This window comes from Hyaena hyaena, unplaced genomic scaffold (genome assembly GCF_003009895.1).
Source record: "Hyaena hyaena isolate Hyena2069 unplaced genomic scaffold, ASM300989v1 scaffold_1399, whole genome shotgun sequence".
Classification (NCBI taxonomy): domain Eukaryota; kingdom Metazoa; phylum Chordata; class Mammalia; order Carnivora; family Hyaenidae; genus Hyaena; species Hyaena hyaena.
This window is the reverse complement of record NW_024082033.1, coordinates 241655-266323: the sequence shown is the minus strand read 5'-3', so window position 1 is coordinate 266323 and position 24669 is coordinate 241655. Positions and strand designations below refer to the sequence as shown.

The window sequence follows — 24669 nt, the reverse complement described above, 5'->3', positions numbered from 1 at the left end:
TGAAACAGGCTCTAGGCTCAGAGCTAGCTGTCAGCACAGATCCTGATGCGGGGTTGGAACCCATGAACTGTGAGATCATGACCTGAGCCAAAGTCCATCATTTACCCAACTGAGCCACCCAGGCGCACTTATAGAATATATATTCTAAGCTACATTGCTAGGTGCTTTGTCCTATCTCATTCTATATCATTTAATTTTTGGCTTGTACTAACAATGTTGTGACTACTAATGACAATAAGAAGATAACAAGTGAAAGATAAATTAAAAAAGACAAAAAATAAGAGGAAACTCAGTTTGAAAGATTAAGAATTTTCCTGAAGGTAGTTACAAAAGTGTGTGTGATGGTTAATGTTATGTGTCAATATGATTGGGCCATGATGCTCAGATATTTGATGAAATATTATTTACATATCTGGGTGTTTCTGTGAGGATGATTTGGGGTGATATTGACATTTAAATCCATGGGCTGTCTGTATAGCAGATTGTCGATAATTTGAGTGGGCCTCATCCAATCAGTTGAAGGTCTGACTACAACAAAGACTTATCTCTTCTGAGCAAGTGGGAATTCCACTTTGAGATGACACTCAGACCAGGACCACAACATCAACTCCTCCCTGGATTTCCAGTCTGCATATTTTGGAACTTGTCGTCTTTGTAACCATATGAGTCAGTTCCTTAAAATAAATCCCTGTAGATACACACATGCTGTTGATTCTGTTTCTCTGGAGAACCCTGAAATACAGAGTAGATCAAGGATTATAACCCATAGCTATCTGATCCCAAAGCCCCTACTCTTACCAAAATACACAATATACCTTCTTGGAAAAGATAAACCTCAAAGAAAAATTTGGTCAGACTTTAGAGTATAGCATATTTTAGCTGATAGTTTAGGCAATTGGGTAAAACCAGGGTGAAAGATTAAATTTCTAAATTAATATAAAGGAGAAATAATAGCATCCTACAGTAGTTGAGAACACAGAATTGAGACTAGGAAGCCCAGTGTTTCAATTCCAGCTCTACTGTCTAACTGGGAGTGCTTGGGCAAGTTCTTTAACCTCCCTGTAATGAAACCTGTAGGAACCCACCCAGACCTGCTTGGATCTAGATCCCTTTAACTGATTTGTTCATTCCAGCTTGCTTCACCTATGTGTCACTTGCTTCAAACTGCTACAGTAGGGACTTTATTTGGAGGATTCTCATTGCAATTAGAGCTGTTTTAACTGTAGGCAGACAGATAGGACGTGCCTAGAAGCTTATAATTGCCTGGGGTCTTGTTAGCCAAGGACTAACTGGTGTAGTAGGGTGAAAATTCAGCTCATTTGTCTTCAGGATAATAGAGAACGCCTAATTTATATTCTAGAACTTCCCTCTGGGATAAGGCCATGCTTAGCTAGAAATTACACCTTACTTGGTTTCTTCATCTTCCCAACCTGCTTCCTCTATTCCTTCTGGTTTCTCCTGGGAGCACTTTCTAGATAAATCATTTGCTTAATAATTCTCTTCCCAATCTCCTTTGGGGAAAATTGAATAAAGACATCAAGTTTCCCATCTCTACAGTTGGAATGCAATCTTTAAATCAAAGGTTGTTGTGAGGGTAAAGTGAATTAGTACATACAAAACACTTATGACAATAACTAACACATTTAATGTGATAAATATGTCTTAGTATGTTAATTATAAAATAGTGAAACAATATGTGTTCAATTAAAACAACAAAAATCTTGTCTAATGCTTACTACATAGTATACACATCCTATGCATCAAAAAACATATTTACTCTCAAGTATATTCAATCTATATAGAGAGACAAGCTAATATGAATAAGTGCAATCTAGTCAATATTATGATAGCAATACATATTGAGGGCTAATGGTTTTCTAAATAGTAATATAAAAAAGTCATCTTGGAAACAGAACTCAGTTCAAGTAATCAAAGAAGGTATTTGTCAAAAAGCCTAAGTAGGGATTACACAATTCAAAAAGTGTAGAGGATGATGGGGAGTGAAATAGATACAACAATATACGCAAGGTTTGAAAGATTTGGAAGAGCCTTACAAATTATTATTATTTGAGTTGAGTGTAAATGTATGTCTTTTGATGTGCATTTGCCTGTAAGTGTACATAAAAGTATGTGGTGGTATATGTGTATGTGTGTGTGTGTAGTTGGGAGTGTATTGTGTGTGGGAGAGAGAGTGAGAGAGACAGAGAGCAGGTATACACGTGAGTCTGTTTGAGGTGTATTTAGGGGAATAGGATTGGCATGGGGGCTGAAAAGATAGGCAGAAACTGTGTTAGCATTCTATGATATACTCAAGAGTTTGTATTTGATCTTAAAGACAATGTCAAGTCAAGGATAGATTTTAGTAGGGGAATTGAAAATTCAGAAGACAAGTTTGGCAACTATGTTAAGAATGGAATTGGGGGAAAAGATGATAAATAGGTTTTCAACTCATGTGCCAACTCTGATCAATTGGTAGTGGCTGCCTGGAGTTCGTGTTGAGGAAGATTTGGAGGTGTTGTCCTGGCTAAATTGGAAAGAACTCCATGACTGAGTATCAGTGTCTTTCATTTATTTCTCATGTCCTAACCCTTTCTTTATTGAATCTGTCCCCGAAAGGGCATATCTGTTATAGATATCAGATGTAGATCAACTAATATCATCAAAAGTACAGATGAAAAACTTTCTTTCTCTGAATGTTTCTAACCTTGGAAATGCAATATCATTTTTACTTGTCTTGGGAAAAAGTATATGTGCTAGTACACACATTAGCCCATAGATATATTAAAATTATTAATTTAAGGATTACAACTAATTTGTAAACACTATTTGGAAAGAAAGCTCCAGTAAACTATATGTGTAGTATCAGAATAGAAAGAAAACCAAACACATAAATAAGAAGAAAGTTGTAAGACAAACGATTATGAGAGATTATGTGTTTGTAAATATATAGACTTTGCCAACACTTTCCCCCTTTCTACTTCAGATAGACTAAATACCTGTCTTGTTATGTGTTTTGCATATTACCCTACTGATTTAGATTTAATTGACTAAATGTTATAAAATATTCCAGAGCCATCTTTAAATAATAAATACTCCTTCATAGTGCAAAGAATAAAGCATTTGGAGCCAGACCAGCCTACTTTAGAATCCTGACTTTGTTACTTACCAACATTTGGATCTCAGGCATGTTTCACTTGGCATGTCTCCTCTCTAAACATGTAGTACTAACTTAATACAGTTTTTACGAGGTTCAAATTCATTAATAAGTATGCATACAAAACACAACTTATAGAATAGTTTAATAACACCTTATGAGCTTTGAAAATATAGTTCCTATGTCACGTTATATTAGCTGTTTTAAAAAAACCTAAAGTAATTTTGAAATTGATCACATGCTAAGACATGTTTAAAATAAAAAAATCCCTAAAATACTCATTTATTTTTAGTCCATTACATACTAAAATGTTAGATTTTAGAGTCACTAATTTAAAAACTCATGGTTCACATAACAATAAACTAATAATACAGAGATACATGTGAGCTTCACTCTGCATTACACAAAGTGCAACTTGAGTATGATTTCCTAAGAACTCCATGAGAGAAAATCACAGAGTAATATTAAATATAAATTTAACTATAAATTGATTTGTATAGAACTATTCTGAATTGCTTTTATAGCACATGGTTATTAATACATGAATTCTGAATTGAGACATGGCTTCAAATACCATTGCACTTTCCAAAGTACCCACATAGGAGATCAGATGTGAGAGTAAATAGGTCTTTCCACTTTTTAATGGTTAATAATTACCCTTCCAAATGATACCTTCATTGATAGTACCACTTTATATACAAATTGTGTATGATTCCTTAAAAAAAATTTTTAATGTTTATTTTTGAGAGATACAGACAGAGTGTGCGTGGAGAAGGGACAGAGAGAGAGAGGGAGACACAGAATCTGAAGCAGGCTCCAGGCTCTGAGCTGTCAGCACAGGGCCCGATGCGGGGTCCAAACTCAGGAATGGGGAGATCCTGACCTAGGCTGAAGTTGGATGCTTAACTGACTGAGGCAGCCAGGTGCCCCTGTGCTTGATTATTTTGAATAGGATAATGTTGGAAATGGAAGTGATGTTTTTACATACATTAATGATTTTCATCGTGCTTCATGGAACTTAAGAGGACACTGAATGCAGTGTAGTTGATTTGAAGTATGTTCAGTTCCTTTCTACTCCATCAGGTACTGCATTAGCATGACCCCAGGGTCTGCAGTTTTAAAATCTGGGAATTAGAGCAAAACTTGCCAAGAAAATGATCCTTATAGCAGTCAAAGACTTGGAAAAATGTTCCTCTAAAAACTAGTGTTCTTGGCCTAGCAATAAATATATTGTAATTTTAATTTATAAAAGCAAAGTATGAAACCATTTTTTCTAATGTCGACACTCATGTTGTAAAAAATTCAATTTTTCAGGTGTGTCTTTTAATTTTAAAGCCTATCACGTTCAATGGATCACCAGTTAATACACCATTAGTGCATCATTGTTCAATTATATGAAGACCAAACTACTAGAGAAATGATCCATTTTATAAATTCTTACTATATTTAGATTTAAAATCTGTTGTTTTGTGATCTCTTGCAACTTTATGTCACACATTATCATCTTCTTTTCATTTAGTAGAAGCATGGGGAAAGAAAATGTACTATCCAGTCATGGTTGAGTTTCTTTATGTTTCACTTCAGTTTTCTGGGCATTACTAGTAGCTTTTATTTCACAGTTGTTTCTTGTTTAAGTCTCACACAAGATGACAACAGCATGGGGCAAATCATTTTTGGCTTAATTTGAAATGCTGTTTTCAGGGTATTTTAACAGCAGCAATTCTCATATGAGCAAGTAAAGATCATAAATGTTATCTGTATCTCCCCAGATAAACTACAAATAGAAAAACAAACACACACCAGAATTTGTAAAGTGATAAAGGAATTTAGTATGCCTAAGCCATGCCAGTAGAGTTTGAACATGGACAAAATGTGTATATATGAAATTTGGCACACTCTTAAAAGGAACAAGCTAAAACAAGGAAAATAAAAATGCTACAAATCAAACAAACTCTACACCTGAAATTTAATCTAAATGTATGATATCCAGGTGAAATATATGTATCCTAGGTGTCAAAACAGTTAATAATTACAAATTTATTGCTCTGTGCATGTGTGTGTGCACCTGAGTGTGTATATGTGTTGGGAAAGGAATACTCTTAAAAAGAAACAGTAGAGTTATCTGGTTAACTTACTGAAAAAGATGCTAAAATTATTTCAACAAAAATAGATTGATAAAAACTTGGGAGCAGGTACTGTGCCTTGTAGATTCCTATATCCTCTACCTCAAGCAATTGATCATCGACCCACTGGCTAACAATAAGAATTGTGGGCGCGTAGGGGGCTCAGTTGATTAACTGTTTAACTTCATCTCGGGTCATGATTTCAGAATTTGTGAGTTTGAGACCTGTCGATATTTACTGATATCTGATTGAGAGTGAGTACGTGAATGTCACAAACAAAAGTATATTCATCACATTACCATCTCAAATTAACATTGTTAGTGAACTCTTTGTATTCAGACTTATAATGAGATGCATGTGGGCTTCTCTATATCATCTCTACATAAATTCTAACCATCAAAGTATATAATGAGGCTATCCTCTCCCTAGATCTATATTCTATTTTTATATAATGTAAGCAAGAGATTACATCTACTTTTCTAAAAGCCACCAAATTATAATGACAATTCATATTGTTTGTTTTAAATAAAAACCCCAACCTCTTCACATGAAGAAATCAAGTTACATTTTCTTTTCTGTATGTATGAAGTTGATGTTTCTGAAACTCATTGTAAAAAAATTTATATAAGTCAAATGAAAATTAAAAGTTTGGCTGAAAAGGTGATGACCCAAGGCACATAAGTATATTTAAAATTCATTTACTTATAAACAATAGGGACACTATTTTCACGGTTTATATATTAAGTAAATTATTCTACCGGGCCTGAGATAAACGAATTTGGGAAGGAGATAATACTTTCAGAGTTATTGTCTGGTAGTCATACCCACATAAAAAATGATGAGGGAAAAAACACCTAAAGTTTGTCAGCTTCTATTAATTCTTACTAAATTTTCTTTTCTTTGTATTTTATTATTGAATTAATAAATGCTTTTCTTACCCATCACCTGTCCTAATGCACACTACTTCACTCATATATACACATATATACTAAGCGCTTCTCTAAATAAAAGTGGGAGTAGATATTGCCCTTGTCACTTTGGTAGTTAAGTGAACAAATAGAAGCTCACATGAATTAGATTTGATTTCAGTGAGTTTGTGATGATAATGATAGAGTAGATATTTGCAATCAAAGCCAGTTACTTCTAAAAATTCATGAAGTATACATACCTTAGTAAAAGTAAGTTTTAAAAACAGTAATCTTTTGTGGGGAAATGGAGAAGAAGAAACAGACTTAAATGAATCATGCACAAAAAAAAAAAAAAAAAAAAAAAAGATCTTGTCCTGAATTTGGTTGTAATTGGGTGGCATTAAGCTCGAAACACTTAAAATAGTTTTGCTGTGTTGTTTTTCATTTTTTTCCTTACAAACCTGTTCTTAACTTGTAGTTCTAAATATAAATATAACCGTTGACACTTATTGTAAAAGGGTGCTTTTTGAAGAAAGGTTTTTATCTTGTCCTCTCCCACTTTTTCCAAGACCAGTAATGCATCTTACTGTAAGACAGATCTAATCAACAATGTTACAGTGCCTTCTATGACTTCTCATTTCAGCTTAAAATCTTTTGTCCCCAAGATTCACAGATGATATATTTTTTTTTGTTTTTCTGCATGTTTTACATAGCTTTTCTAGTACTTATCATTCTATTTTTAAAAAGAGTTATCAGCTTACTTTGCCAACCCCCTTAAATCTATTAATACATTTTGTTTCTATATTCATTCTTTATCGAATAACCATGTTTCCAGGAACAATGCGTGTTTCTGAAATATATCTTATTCATTAATAAATACCTTGTACTTAAATCAATATTAAAATTAAGATACATATGTCTAGGACATTCCAAATTCAAATTCTAAGTTCATTTCTTTTACTTATTCTCTCTTATAAAGAGAGAATTAAATGATATAACTAAATATAAATGCAAATTAGAGCTTTGCTCACACACCATATCTTATCTATAAGATTGGCAAACATTCAAAAGTTTGCAAAAATACTTTGTTGCCAAGGCTACATGAAAGCAAGAACTCATACATTTTTGTTGGGAAAGCAAAATGGTTCAACCTTATGAAAGGGAATTTGGCAAATTACATATGCGTTTCCCCTTTTACACTGAGATCTCATTTCAAGAAAAATATTCTAAAATACACTGGCAAAAATCCAAAAATACACATACACACATCTTGTTGCAGTAGTGTTTGCAGTTTTTAACAGTGTTTTGTGACTGCAACTTATTGTCCACCAGTAGATTGAGCAAATGATGATACCACCCCACAGTGGGGTCTCACAATGGGAAATTTGCTGCTGTAATGAGTAATAACTTATATGTCCATATGCTTTTCTGATGTAATATCTGGGATTAATTATTTTATAAATAAAAAGTGGAGTTTAGTGTGTATAAGATGTGGACAAGGTATCAGTTTATTTCTTTCAGCTCCTAATCAACCCTTCTTTGTCTTGTTTTGTGATACCAGAGCAATATCCTCTTCCTAAAAATCCCTTCTTCACAGGTAGCAAAAATATTCAACTTTGTTCGAAGAAAGCATTAGAGTGGCATTTTAAAGAGACAGAGATAGGATGTCACTTCCTTTCCCAATTCTGGTCCTGTTCCCACTTTTCCTTTTATCAAGCATGGTTCCTGAGGTCCATTGATGCTCATATTATAAGAACAAATACAAATTTAAAATAGAAGACTTTAATTGTCCTGTTGAAATTAAGGGAAGAGACTCCACCTTTTTTTAGCGCATTTACCTTGGAGAACTTATACATTCTTTCTTTGCCTTTTTGATATGTGTGTAAATCTATTAAAAGGGTAAATGAGTAACCCAGGAACCTGGGAACCCATCAAAGCCTGAGGGCCATCTCTTGAAATGCAAGATGTAGACCCTGTCTCCCAGTTTCCTGGTTCCGGTTGCAACCTAATCTTTCTCCTGTCATAAGGATATAAGAAATTATTTTTTTCTTTTAAAAGTATTTAGCAAAACAATGGCTACTTCAATTACTAAGTGATTCAGGATAAACCCATATGTAACAAATGGTGCTCTAGAGTCCTCTTAATCAAGGATTAGTTATTGTTTGCCTGAGAAAAATGTGTATAGTGTATCGCTTGGCTACATAAAAGGATATGATTTCTTAGAGTTTTTGTGATCTCTTTAGAAAATACCTGTGATGCACATCATGTTATGGTTTAATACTCTTTCAATAGCAAAACTTGTTTTATTTATCTTCTATTTGTAGAGAGGTTTTCTCAGGTGGCAGGCGATTCAGTTTCCAGTTATATTTCCCCAACAATATTAGTGGATGGCACAGACTCTCCCAACACAAAGATCCTTAATGGCAGTTTTCAGTCAAGCTCTTGGGCCACCTACCCCTAGGACCCAATGTAAAGACCATCTCTGCCACATTCTTCCAGAGAGTGGGCCATTTCTATGAGCAAGTTTCCACCACCATTGAGACAACTGCTTACCAATCTAACAACTGCTTCTACAGACCATCGAAGATTATGTTACCTGTTTTATTACCTATATTACCTGTTTTGCTAGCAAATACCACTTCCACAGCAGCTGTGGCAGAACCCTCCATCAATTCGCCCGACCTAGTGACCACATCTGTAGACCTGGTGTGTCTTACCCACATCTTGTGACAACTGTGGGTGACTCCAACAGCATCGGTCCAGCTTGCACTCACAAAAACTTGCTTTGGCCCCAGTAGGGTTGTTGGCTTCTGAGTTTGTCAGACCATCTTCAAAGAGATTTAAATCTGTCTTTAGAAAGGTGTCTTTCTTTTTGATCACTCAACCTTAGTCTACAGATAATAGCTTTGGGTTTGCATTCACTAATTTTAGATCAAGAGTCTTTCTTTATTTCTTTAAGTAGTTAACCACCTTTATCTGTTAAAAACTCTTTCTATTAAAAATCCCTTTCTTAAAATAAGAGCTTTTTTCCAACTCCTAAATGAATCTGATTGATATAAGAGTTGACATTGGGAGTGATTTTGGCAGACACCCTCTCTAGGATGGGATTGGACTGGGCTTCAGTGTAATGCTGAGCGCCTGGGAAGCTAGTAATCTATAGCATGCAGTGGCTTCTAACTTATCAAGTTATCACATGTAGTTGATTGTGATAAAATTCTAACTGAAACAAGAACCTTGAGAGCCCAAGAGGCTGTTCCACTTGACTGTTATGGAAGTAACTATGGACCACTGCCTGCCTGTAGTGATACATGCATTTTTCTGTATGCTCTGCACTGCTTATAGAAAGAAAATAACCAGCTCAAGTATTTAGCTCTCCCCTTAAATTGAGGCTGAAAATTAAAGAGCTTCCATGACAGCCATAAAATACTCAGTTATTCCTTGTATCTCAGAACCAATATTGCAAAAAGAAACACAAAATTTAATTGTGTTAAACAGAAATACAACATCAACTAGATTCACAGCCTCATCAACTTTCTCACGTGAGAACTAGGGTGTAGATTAGGAGAAAAAAAGGAACTTGAAACTTGGAATGGAAACTTTGAACTCAGATGAAACTGAGGATTTTGGATCCTGAGTTACACAGGCTTCCTTGCTAGTGGGAGTGGCATGCCCTCTTGTTTGTTTTCAGTAACTTACCTTTCTGTACATTAAAACTTGTAATACATTTTGGGGGGAACAGACGCCTTGCAAGGGCATATCCATTCTCCTCAAGTCCATCACAGCCATCTTCTACTACTGTGAGACTCCTACTAACGTCTCTTCTCTACCAAGATCATTAAACAGAAACATTGGCATGTCCTTGGTGAAACTGCAGGTGTTAATGTCATGATAAATGCACTTTAAAAATCATTAGTGGTAATACTTACTAAATTCAATGTATGTCACTTGTTTACACAGAAGTCAGAAGGTGCTTGAATAATAACTGAATTATCTAAAAGTTAGTCTGGTTTTAACTCAAGTTGCAGCTGTTATTTTGATGTAGTATCTTTTTTTAAGAGAGAGAGAGACAAAGAGAGCGAGCACAAGTAGGGGATGAGGGAGAACGGTGGGGAGCGAGATCTTAAGCAGTCTCCACACTCAGCACAGAGCCTGACTTGGGGTTCCATCCCATGACCCTGAGATCATGACCTGAGCTGAATTCAAGAGTCTGAAGCTCAACTGACTGAGACACTCAGGAGCCCCTGATCTTTATTGGGCAAATCATCACAATTCCTTACACTTCATATGCAGCTATTGGTTTGGCTAATACTGGCTTCTCTATATCAATATGAAAATATTATTAGAAGAAATTTGCCCTTACTTGGTTGAGCCAACAGTGCACCTTCACAGTTTTCTGAGGGGGATATTAATTCTGTTCTCTGCTACAGTACTGTCTGTAAATATTTTGACTTTTTTCATATTCCACTTCTTATTACTGATTGTATCATTCTGATTGGATCTAATCAGTAGGAAGTAGAAAGTACTTGAACATCTTAGTATTATATATGCCAACTAGAAGAGAGATTGACAAACTCAATCTTTTATAAATAAAACTTTATTGGAACAGAGCTATGATCATTTGTTTACATATTTTCTATAGTTACTCTTATACTATAGCAATAGAATAGATATGGCAGACATCATATCTACTACAGATTTAAAAATATTTATTATATTGTCCTTTACAGAAAAAGTTTTCTAACCCTTGAGATAGAGGGTAGGAGATAAACATGCCATAACCTTAGGGGCTTGCTACCTAAATGAAGATTCTGGGGGTTCAGTGTTTTGCAAAGGTACATGATAATCCCTGAAAAAAATTCAGAGGCCTGTATACCAAATAAAGTTCCTTGGGATTGCGTGAGCATACTTATAATGCTTGATTCTTCTGACAGTCAAAAAACCCTGTCACAATCTGATCATTATTTTCCTTAATTTTTGAAGCAGTCTCTCAGAAATGAAAAGGATGGCCCTGGATCCTGCACCTCCCCCACAAAATACCTGTCAACACCTCAGGATGTTTTTCTCACTCTCTTCCTCTTGGCTGTTTCTCAGTCTTTTCATGGGCTAAAGAATGCCATTTAGCTTTTGGTTTGGGTGAGTTGGGCAAGTTAAAATAACTACCAGCAGGCAATCCCTCCAAGAGCAAGACCTAGACTCAATTATTCAATTAACTGGAAACCCCAGGGCCTTTGAGTCATCTGCCAGATTATGTTGGAGGATCTGTTGCCTTGTGCTTCTTAACAGATGCAAATAGAGCTTTCAAGGCTCCAACAGTTGTAACCAACAGTTTCTATGGACCTCTGGAACTGTACTTCTTATCTGGAATCAGCCCTAGAAATTTATTTTCATCTTATTACCACAGTGACATACCCCTTAGGAGTGGTCATAAAAGACTTACAAATACTTAATTTTTTAATGTTTATTTATTTTTGAGACAGGGAGAGAGACAGAGCATGAATGGGGAAGGTCTGAGTGGGAGACAGAATCTGAAGCAGGCTCCAGGCTCTGAGCTGTCAGCACAGAGACCAGTGTGGAGTTTGAACTCATGAACTGCTAGATCATGACCTGAACTGAAATTGGATGCTTTACCAACTGAGCCACTAAGGCCCCCGAAGACTTGTAACTATTTAAAGAAACTATACGAGTATATCATATGGCCCTCAGGTGACTAGGGTGATTTCACTGAAATGAACCGAAATGCGGTTCCTTGGTGAACTTTTCTCTGAGAAGTTAAAGTTCCCTGTGAGACAAATAGAACAGATTTGATCTCAGCCACTGCTGATCACATTATTCAGATTGGCCAATAGCAGTTTACACATGAGAAAATTCAACTGAGGCCAAGATGTTGTAAAACCAATAGGTGAATAATTATGGGGAGACATTTGAATCTCTTACATGTCTACATGTCTTGTGAACAGAGACACACACTTGAATTTTTTTTGGTGGGGGAAGGACCATCTTTTCTAACATTTTGCTATGATGATCAATCTTGGAAAATATAGTGTCTTCTTCAGAATAAATGACAGGTTTTCTTACTCTCCATTATAAAAGATTCAGGTTCTTTCTGCTCTGGGGTCCTCCTCTCTAATGTAACAAATTGTGGGTACAGGCATCTATCTTGGCTGATCAGCATTGTCCCTGTGGGACTCAGGTTCAAGCAGAACTGAGGCAAATATGGTAATGTTCATGATTTTTGCTGTGCCATCAGTAGTAATGTCATTTACCTCTGACCCAGGGATCTCATCTCTTTAATCAACCTCCATAACATTGTGGCAAACTAATGCATTGGTTTGCATTCAGGGTAAACATTTGGACCCATTACCGTTCTTGATATTCCTATTCCTTATCCCAGTCCTCCATTTTTTTTTTCTTTTATTTTATCATACAGTTTATTTTGCTTCTTTACCTGGCTTTCCCCTCCCAAATTTCTTCCTATAACATACAGTCCATTAAATTAGGGGTTTGTATCGTATTCACTGATGTAGTCTTAGTTCTTAGAAGAGTACTTGGCACATAGTGGATGATGTATAAATATTTATTGGATGACTGAATAAACTCTGTAACAATAGATATAACAATAAATAAAAAAATTAAAATTAACTACCAGGACATACTAATCTGATCTATACACAAATAGGCTCAAATAAGAAATAGTCTTTTTTGAATAGAAAAATATATAGTCTAAAATAGTTTTGAAACAGAACTAAAATTCAATGAATTTTTTAGCATATAATAAAACCTGCTAGATAAAACAAATCCTAGATCCAAAACCAGCTCCTTAATATTATAATATTATAAGATTCTGTTATATATGGAAAGACTTGGAATTTTCCAGCAGTGTATATGACCCCAAGGCAAGTCTGTCTAATTTTGTCTAGGAGAATTAACAAGCCCACACGGCTAAGAAAATAAGCCACGGTATCTTATCACAATCTTTTCATAATATAAGTAATAATTTTCTCTCATTTGATTTGCCTTCTTAATCAATCAACCACAATTATTTTTTCCAATTGTTGAGATGAAGGAAAGGTGTGGTATTTATTAGCTTTCTAGGAATCCACCGATATAAAATTCAGCAGTGTTTTTCCTAAGAAGGTAAGGATAGATAATTATGAGAACATTTATTAATAACCTCTACCTCATTAACTGAATAAGTATAAAACATATAAAGGAAAAATCAAGAAAAAATAACAAATGTTTAAGTGTATAAAGGATTTTTAGATAAATACATCTTTTAAAACTAAGAATAGAAAGGAACTTCTTTAGTTTAGAAGTAAAGGGGATCTTTAAAAATGTAGAGCTAAGGTCATCCCCAGTAAACGAACTTTAGAAACATTTCCATTCAGCTTAGCGGAAAGAAAAACCGCGATACCCCAATCATTTCACATTATACGGAAGTCAACTAATTCCCTAAGACAAGAAATGGGAAATTAGGATCATGAGTATTGGCAAGAAAACAATGAAAATATCATTTGCAGGAAATGTAACTGCCTAAATAATATATGAAAACGTATTTTAAAATAATTTCGTGGACATAGAATAAGCATACATGAATAATTATTGAATTTATAAAATTTCAGTAACTGATTGAAACATCATAGAATCCCTTTGTGATCTGCCATCTGTGGTGGAACCTGTGACAAGATAGAAATTTTTGTGAAAACCCTTATGGGGAAAACCGTTGCCCTTGAGGTTGAGCCCTCAGATACAATCGAAAAATGTAAAGACCGAAACCGGGGTAAGGAAGGAATTCCTCCTGATCAGCAGAGACCGGTTTTGCTGGCAAGCAACTGGAAAATGGACGTACTTTGTTTGACTACAACGTTCAAATGGAGCCCCCCACCTTGTGTTGAGACTTCGTGGTGGTGCTAAGAAAAGGAAGAAGTCTTACACCATTCCCAGGAAGAGTAAGCATAAGAGAAAGAAGGTTAAGCTGGCTGTCCTGAAATACTGTAAGGTGGATGAGAATGGCAAAATCAGTTGCCTTCATCCGGAGTGCCCTTCTGATGAATGTGGTGCTGGGGTTTTTATGGCTAGTCACTTTGACAGACATTATTGTGGCAAATATTTTCTGCCCCACTGCTTCAGCAAACTGGAAGACAACGAATTGTGTATGAGCTAATAAAAAACAAACTAAAAACTACAATAGAATAAATTTTCCATCAACAGTAACAAAGATCCTTGGAAAAAATCAATTAGGAGACATTGATGGAGAAATTACAAATATCACTTTAAAAAGAAGCTGACCAAAGAGAGACAATTTCAATATTGATGAATGACAATATTCAAATTATGAACAGATTGATTACATCCAAAGAATCTTGACTTCAAAAAATTCCAATAAAACCTCCAATGCTATTTATTCACATTTAGAGAAAAATGTATCTTAAAATGACTGAATGAAAGACAAGCTCAAGAGAACCAAGATAATTGTTAAATTTTTTAAAAATGTGGAAAATTTCCACATCTAATAATAAGATATCATGATGCTATTTTATTTTGATTTCAAAAAATATATTAAACTACATGTTTGGAAACCTACTATTGTAAAAACCTAATAATACTGGCATAAGGCAAATACCCTTTAAAGTGCATATCTAAACAAATTAGAAAGTAAGAGCAACCTACAGATATCTAAAATAAGGAATTACTGAACCCAAAGGGGTTAGGGAGCACTGGAGACATGATTTGTATTGTTAAAAGTAGAACATCTGCTTCTCATAAGTGATGGAGGAGAACGTGGAGCCTCTGGCCCAAATCAGGTAAAAAGTGAAGACTTAAAAAGAAATCTAAGATGTTTGGAAGGTTACATTTTTAAGGAAAGGTAAACTTGGAGGGAAAAAAAATCATATTTTCAAAGGAAAGTTTTGAAACAGCTAGTACTATACCACGCATGTGTATGCGTATACGTGTGTGTATGTATAATATATATACAATATATTTAATTATATATTTAATGTATTATATGGTTAATATACTCAATATATTAGACATAGTATCTATTTTCCACATAAACTGAGAATTCCCAATCATAGTACTTTCTCCAAGAAGTTTTTATTCTTCCACCTTCATTTCTATTGGGATCCAAAAAAAAAGACTTAAAGCTATTGTCAATGTTAGTAGAACACTAGGTACTTAGCAGAAGGAAATATGTATTTTTTTCCTCAATAGAGTTTTTCTCAATGGAGTCTATCTTATACAGTGACATGAGACTTCATGAGCCATGAGAAATTGTCATCTGGACAAGAAATAAGAGAATTTGTCAGTAATGGCTGAATATTTGCTATATTTGAGGATATATAAATTTTGTTTTGCAAATAATTAAATAAAAATTACATATACGTAAAATATTTGTTATTTAGAGTGGTATTCACATTAATTTTGAATTCCTCAGTCTTAACTAACCAAATATGTTTGAGAGAAAGTGTTCAATTTTTTGTTGTTTGTAATTGATCTGTTTGTTTAGTTTATGAACAGATATTGTCATAACTCTGTGAGTCTCCAAGCTGAAAAGTACTTCTCCCTTTGGACAGAAATACGAGCACCCTGATATGTAATTCTATTCAGTGTCACTCATTTACCTATCAGCTCTCCCTGCTAAAACGTTTGTGGATATGCTTACTAAAAAACATAAAAAGCTCTCCATAAAATGCATTATTTAAGGCAGTAGCATTTTAATTTGTAATTTATTATGGAAAATAAAAATAAACAAAAATAAATACAAGTAAACATAATACTATGGAAAATAAAAACAAAAGCCTAGTTTTCATTTTCTCTAAATTTTGCTAGACAACGAAAGCATCATTGTACTTGTAATTATTTTTCACTGTTTATACACATAATTTACTGTCTGAGGCAGAAAACAAGACACATGCAAAGTCTTCACTATGTTAAGGTCAGGTAATCAATTTCCTATCCCAAAAGACAAAACTAATAGTACAGAGGATTATCACTAAATACAAGCAGCTGCTTTTGTAAGACTGGAGCTTTTCTAGGGAATCCTGCAATAATGGAGTAGGTAGGAAACAGAATCCCATGTACGTCTATCTGAATTCTGTGAAAACTGCATAGGTGTTTTTTAACTACAGATGAAACAAGGATTAATTTTGCTTTGATTCAAGTAATTGCTATTAAACATCAATGCATTTGAGGCAAAACATGGAATGGTAATGAAGAAAAGAATATTTATCTTTATTCTGAATGTCATTCAAGATTTCATTCTTAATAAATGTAATTCAAATTCTTATGCATTTAAGAATTTCAGGAATTTACCTGATAAAAACCATTTAATACAACTATTAAATTTCATACATGCTATCTCTACATATTATCAAAAGCTAACCGTTTTTATACCATATTTAATAGAATTGATAACAACCCCACATATTATTTTCTTTTCACAAGTTCATACAATGTTGTAACACTCTGTAAAGACTGATTAAATATAAACAATTCCTAAATTTAATTAATGCTATAGATCAATTTCATTTCGTAAGAAAACACATATGCCATTTTATTCTTCTCTAAGGGTTTTATCTAAAAATCTATTGATGCAATGTTTCTCATTAATATTTCAAATTCCCCTTAGTTTTAATTCTAGGCATGATATACGCAGGCAAATTGTATAAGACTTTGTCCAGAATATAAACAAAGTAAGCAGTTATCTTAACATTGAAATTATTTCTTTGCATATTTAGCCAATTAGTTTGACATCTTAGCAACATTCAACATGACTGGAAGAACATTTCTTTTGAAATATTTTTTCCTAATCTCCATCAGGAGATTTTTTTCTCCTCAGTTTTCTTTCATGGCTATTACTTTTCAACCTGTTGTGTCAATACTGGAATTTCTCAAGACTTTGTCTTAGACTCTCTTTTCTCATGTCCACTCTGTTTCTAGGTGAATTAATTTATTTACACATTTTTTAAATCATCTGGTATCAACTCATAAATTCTATTTTTCATCTTTGGAACTCCAGACCCATATATTCAACTACATTCTAATAATTCCAGTTGTGCTAATTGGCTAATTTCTTAGCCACTTTAAAATAAATGTGCTCAGAAATGAATGCCTGATTCACTTCCCACCCTACTGCTTTCCCATCCCCATTGTACACCTGAGCCTCCACCGATTTAGTGAAAAAATTAAGTCTACCTGTGTTCTCCATTTCAAGAAGTTTTATTGGTTCTTCATAAAATCTAGGGATTATCTTTGATATAATGTTACATGTCCTTTTCCTTCCTTCTTTGGCCTTTCAAATATCACCAGTCTATTGACATCTAACATCTAAAATACATATCCATACCTTCACTGTTTTCTATGGGGCCTGCCATTATTCTTGTGCAGCGAGTATCATCCTGCATTACTTGAAACTTTAATATGTTTCTCTTATTCTCCTCTCAGATCTAAAGGCCACATCCAGTTCATTCTCCACAAAGTTGAGAGAGTTCTTCCATAAGTATAATATTCCAACCTTTCTATGATTCAAAAAATTCAATCATTTCCCATAGTAATTAGGCTAATTCACTAAGCCTAATGTTAGCTCCCCACTTCAGTACCATTTCTTTTTTTGCTTAAGTTACTAATCTTGTCTCTCTTGTTGTTGCTTTCTCTTCATGTTCTAATCACTGTAGAATTTTTTTTTTCAGTTTCTTGAACACAATGAAATATTCATTGCACCAAAGCAAACATTCGTCCCTTTCCATCAACCATCTTCCCCCTGTTCATCATTCGGCTTACCTCCCATAAGTGTTTCATTTTCAAATAGATCTGATTCAACTCTCAATTCCCAAGTAGGTATTCCTGTTATACTCACCTAAATTCATCTTCAGTGTTTATTCACATTGATTATCTATTTAACTAGATATCTATCTGCTTCTCGATCTATCTATTCACCTATGTAGGTAGGTATGATCTATCTGTACTCATTTTAGATTCTTGATTAACTTTAAGGATCATGACAGGATGTTTGTATTTGTTTTACCATTGTTTTTCCAGAATCCTCCATGCTATTGGATATCAAAATATACTAATAATACTATAATCAATAATATCATTAATTGTTGAATGAGTGAAAAATTGACAAACAAATGATCAAATTCTATAATGAATAGTTATCTATACATATATATGTATAAATTGCCAAATTTCCTAATTTCAGCACATTTATACTTACTAATAGTGTGCTTAAGTTTTCAAAAATTGATTTAACAGCAAAAATTTAGTGCACTCAATTTAGTGCTCCACATTAGATACCAAATTATGATTGCAAAGCACATCATTAAAGTTGAAAATACAAAAAATTACACATAAAAGAATATTATCTTAAAACACAAGCTTATATTTTACCTTAAATTTGTGAACATCATGGTCTCATGTATCGCTAATAAAAACTATAATACCCAGACAATTTCATTTTTTCCTTGACAAATTATTATTATCTAGGGAGAATAGTTGGTAATTTTTTACAAGGGCTTTGGGACTGAAATTTTTAGCATTCATCTTCACATGACTATTGGGTGGACATTTTGCAATATAAGAGAATCAGAGAAAATATACACAAATGAATATTTTTGTACAGTCATCTCAATTTTTAAAATACTTTTTAACACTTGTCATGCCTTTGTAATTAGCACAATTTGTTGTAGAACTAAACAATTACATACCCTTTAGTCACTGAAAGTAGCAACAACCCTACATGCTCACAGTAAAATGCTTTTATCCTGTTAAAATATAGGTTTGGGCAACATTTTAATGAATGTTTAGTGATTTAATCATCATTGATAACAAACAAATTCTAAGTACCCACAAACCTGTGTGAAAGTATTTTCGGTGTTGACTAAGTCAGCAGGAGACTTTGAAGCTGTTCTGCCTCTTCACTTGGAGAATCTACTTCTGTAAAATGTGATAGCAGAGAAACATCAAATATGCTTTATAAAACATCAGGAACGCAGATAGAACAAGGTAAGCACACTGTTTATGACATTGATTCCTAAAAAAAAGATGAAAAGCAAATCAGAATATTCAATAATAAAGTATGATTGATTTATTATCATTGATTTTATCATACTGATCTTAATACCAAAATGCGCATTAGTTCAAATTCAGTGAAGAACTAATGGAAAACAATTAAGCGTGGTACCATGGTTCACAAATTATATAATGTGATCTCTGGCTTCAAGGAGCTTAAAATCAGAAATGAGCCACAGAGTCACAAATATACTCAGGAGAGTCTGAGTATATTGACTGCTCTCAGATATTTTAACAATCAGAAACAAGCCATAGAAGGTTGTGTTTGTGTCTGTATTGTATGTATATCTACAGGGCTTAGCAAGTTTAGGAGGGCTAGTTTTTGAGCCGAAGTTTAATAATGAATGTTGGGTTAGTAGAAATGATGAATTAGAATATTTTGAGAAATGCAGCATTGTAGACAAAGTCTGAAAGAGTAAAAAAAAGTAAAAAGCAAGTAGTTTAGTTTTAATTTGAGAATCCAGAAATTGTTAGTAGACAATACAAACAGAAAATCTGGATTTTAAAATTATATTGTATATTGAGTTCTTTGAGTTTTAGAGGAAACGAGAAGTTATTGAATACTTTCAAAACAAAAATGTTTTGATCAGTTCTACATTTTATAGGGGTGACTTTATCCAAGCATGATTATCTTGCAGAAGGAAATAGGCTCACTCCCACAAAATTTCACTGGCCTTACTATTCTCCATCATTCAGAGGAAGCTGGCATTTGTGAAATGGCCAAACAAAATTAATTTAAAAAAACCATGCAACTGAGTAGCTGTCCTGCTGGGAGCAGCACCGGCCTCTCTGAATGACAGTCACAGCAAGGAAATGGCAGCGTTTGCACAGCTCCTGCCATGAGAAACAAAAACTGGTATCTCCTTCTGCTACTACTGGCTCACATTGGAAATGAGCCTGCTGGTATTGACCAGGCCTCACAATATTCCAGATCAGACCAATAATCCCCACAGACTCCTCATAAGGAAAATCATAGTCCTGCCTTTTGAAAAGAGATTTCAGATGAAAGCACTGTGGATGATTGTCGAAAGGCTCTTCCTATGGGCCTTGAAGATCCAAGACTTACGTAATAAAGGGGGCTAAGAACCCAAGAGTTACAATTGAGCCTGGTCCTGAGACAAAGAGCCTAATTTAGAGTTAAGGACAGATATCCACCCCCACCCAATTGTTACTGCTTGGAGCACCAGCCCCCCCAAAGCATTTGTGATCAGTATTTGGAGTGACTTATTCTGGCCTTGAATATGCTGATTGCTCCCTGTGAAGGAACCTATTGAGGAACTTCTTCTTTTGTGATTATGGGAGCAAAGGTGTTTCCTGAAAGACCTGTTTTTCTTAATACTTCTCCTTAAACAAGCTATTGACCCCTGCTCACAAAGAAGTAACTTTACCCCTTTTATGCTAAAAACATTGTCTTGTATGCTAAAGATACCTTCCTTCCCCATAGGATAAGCATCTAAATCACCTACCTCAATCACTATTGATAAAAGTTATGCATGAGTCTTCCACAAATCTATGTTCCAGGAAATTCTTACATATCAAAGAAGTTTGTCATCAGAAATCATTGTCTAAGGCAAATGCTACTTCTGTGCTGTCCCCCAAACACTTAATTATAAAATAAAGTTGAGCCCCAGTCAGAGCAGAGATGCCTGCCTGGTGATCAGAAAGAATCTCAGGGCTCTTTCACTCTCTCTCTCGCCGACACCATCCATCGTTCAGGGACCCCTGGACCTCAGCCAGAGCCAGCATCTGGCACTGTCCCACATGATAGAGTATATTATTTATTTATTTATTTAGTTAGTTAGTTAGTTTAGTGTTTTCAAGTTTATATTTAAATTCTGGTTAGTTAACAGTTAACATACAGTGTCATATTAGTTGCAGGTGTAGAGTTTAGTGATTCAACACTTACATACAACACCCAGTGCTCATCAACAAGTGCACCCCCTCATCACCTATTTAACCCATCCCCCTGCTCACCTCCATTCTCGTAACCATCAGTTTGTTCTCTATCGTTAAGAATCTGTTTCTTGGTTTTCCTATCTTTCTGCCCCCGTGTGTTCATTTGTTTTGTTTCTTAAATTCCACATATGAGTGAAATCATATGGTATTTGTCTTTCTCTGACTTATTTTGTTTAGCATAATACTCTTTAGCTCTATCTATGTCATTGCAAATGGCAAGATTTCATTCTTTTTAGTGGTTGAGTAATAATCCATTGTCTATATATACCACAGCTTCTTTATCCATTCATTAGTTCTTGGATATTTGAGCTCTTTCCATAATTTGGCTATTGTTGATAATGCATCAAGTGGTGCATGTATCCCTTTGAATCAGTATTTTTGTATCTTTTGGGTAAATACCTAGAAGTACAATTGCTGGACTATAGAGTAGGTTTTTTGTTTGTTTGTTTGTTTTACTTTTTGAGGAGCCTCCATAATGTTTTCCAGAGTTGCTGCACTGGTTTGCATTCCCACCAAGAGTGTAAAGTTCATTTATTTATTTTGAGAGGGAGAGAAAGCACGACTAGGGGAGGGACAGAGAGTGGCGGAGAGAGAGAGAATCCCAAGCAGGCTCCTTGTTGTCATGCCCAATGTGAGGCTCGAACTCACAAACTGTGAGATCAAGACCTGAGCCAAAACCAAGAGTCAGATGCTTAACTAATGAGCCACGCAGGTGCCCCTAACAATATAAATTTTTTAAAACAAATGCCTCTTTATGGAGACATCTCTTCCATAACAAAATGTAGAGACCAAGGCAGGATAAAAAAAAGAGTGTCTCATTTCACCACTAAAACTGTCAACTGACTAAAGGAAACCTTTTTTTCCCCTATAATCTTGATGAGTTGGGAGGTTCTACTGCCTGAAAAATGAATGCTTTTCTGAGAGAAGTAAGTCACATTTCTGACAAAATGGAAGTTAAGACTGTCATTGGACAATTGGGGTCTTCGTCCACTGAGCCTACAGCATAGGAGGAGGTTGTATATCAACTGTACTTGGAAAAAATTGACTGTCTGCTTCACAGGAGGGTCAATGAAGATTTTTTTTTCTAACCAATATGACACACTGTGTTGTTTTTTAATTCTTCTTTCTAATAGTCCTAATAAGAAACAACTCAGTAAAGAAAAGGTCCCCAAGAACTCAAATGATGTGATTTGGTAGGTAGAAGACTCTATCCAGTTGAATTTAAAGGAAACATAGAGGAGGGAGATGGTGAATATGATCACAATATTAGCCTTATGACTATAAAACATACATCTATGGCAATCTTCTGTATGCTAATAAATTATTTCATTTTATCAACCCCTCTGGCTACCTTATATGAAGAACCCTGGAAAACTAACATTTTAGGTTTCTGGAAGGAAAATGATCAAATTAATGTCACTTCTGATTATACAATAGTGGATGAGAAGCTGTACTGGGGACACAGCGATCCACCTGAAAGGGGTGGGGGGGAGGAGGAGATGCTGAATGTAAAAAAGAATGGAGGATGTGGGATTTCTTTTACCTGCCAATATGGATTCACTCTCTATCCTGGTATATCTTGCTCAGTGCCCCAAGATGTTGGCTGTTCAGTGTATTTCATTTGGCTCCAATGCTTCCTTGCTTCCAATTTATTTAAGCCAGTGGGTAACACCAGAAGTCAAGAAGGAGATCAAAGGGTGGGAGAAGGGGGAGTTTGCTCTGTTGCTACTGTCTCCATTTTCCTGTCTGTGGGTTCACCTTATACAAGCAGAGCCCCTCCATTGAAAGCTTTAGTACTGCCTGATGACCTTCCCAGCTCTCTCTTTCTAGATTTCATCCACCACACCTTCTCCTTGTCCTTTCTGACCTTGTAGTGGTAAGGGCTCTTCTTCCATTCAACAGTTCCTCACACTGCTAAGGTTGCTGTGGTTTCCCTACACTTTGTAAACTTTGTGTGCTTTATTTGTCCAAGCAATAATCTTGCTGGCTTTGGGGTTGTTTCTTAGTAAGATTAAAAGTCATGATTGTTGTGATCTCTAAATTGACCAAGTTAGGGTCTTTAGGGATTATTTTGTCTTGGCAGCAATTAATTAGAAGGCTGACAATCTGTACAGCCTCAATACATATCAAATGGATTTTTTTAAAATCATACAGTCGACTGCATCTTTAAAAATTCAAAGTGAGGCAAATGCATCTGTGAATTCTATCTTATAACACACTAATCAGTACTAGAAAACACGTAGTTTATTTGCATAAGCCAATTGGTTTTGTATTTATTGTAATGCTGCAGAATTTAAGCTGATTGTTTATCACAAATTGTATGGAGGAACTTGTTTTGATTTGTCAGTATTTCAAATGCGGAAACCACTATTACTACCTTGCTAAGGATCCACAAAGAATTATTCAAAGTATATGTACTTTATTTTTTTCTTTCTCCCTGATGTTAATATATATTAGTACACCAGAACTTATTGCATGTGTCATTTTATCAAAGACTCCTAAGGAGAATCTTTGAAAGAAAAAAAACAAAATAGAAGTAAAAGTACTAATTTGTAGGGTCAACAAACATTATTTAAAAATAAAGCCCATCTCTCCCGAAGTCAAGATTATACTATATGTTAACTAACTAGAATTTAGATAAAAACTTGAAGCAAAATAAAATAAAGCCCATCCAATATCAGATTTTTAAAGTTATAGATATTTTCTGTATTTGGGTTTCTTAATCTCAATCTGCTAATTTCTTAATAATTGTGTAAATACTTGAGTGTATTTATAAAGAGAAATGAGACAAAAAGATTCTGTTACATGCTGAAAGAGTATTTTATTTTATTTTAAATGCTTATTTATTTATTTATTTATTTATTTATTTATTTATTTATGAGATAGAGGAAGGGGCAGAGAGAGGGATCCAGAGGGTCCAAAGTGGGCTCTGTGCTCACAGCAAAGAGCTTGATGTGGGGTTTGAACTCACAAACCTCAAGATCATGACCTGAACCAAAGTCGGATTCTTAACCCACTGAGCCATCCAGATGCTCCTGAAAGAGTATTTTAAAGTATAGATTTGTTTTTGCCTCTAGTCAAAGCACAGCTCTTTTTGTTGAAAAGTCAGCTCCCATCATTATTTATCTCTTTGAACTTGTAAGGAATGACACTAAAATGACACTGAATTAATTTAAAATTAAATGTTTAATTAAAACAATTAATTATCAGTGTGTTCTCATTAGAGTAATTTGTATATATTTGTGAATGTTTTAAATGTATATACACAGATTCCCTTTTAACATGGTATCTATAATTTCTCATAAATGAGTGTGACTATTTGCATTTATATACACATACTCTGACAGTTTTTTTTACCCGCATCAAATTTCATGGGATCTTTCAGTATCTATGATTGAATAGATTTGTTAGGCTAGGAATAAATACATAGTGCCAAAATCTACCTGTTCCCTCTGAGAAG

General features: G+C 34.6%; 1 pseudogene; it reads left to right on the top strand.

Annotated features, from left to right (window-relative positions):
- The window catches only part of LOC120225431, a 28711-nt pseudogene extending 14365 nt beyond the window's left edge, over positions 1–14346 (top strand).
- The last annotated feature ends 10323 nt before the right edge of the window (positions 14347–24669 follow it).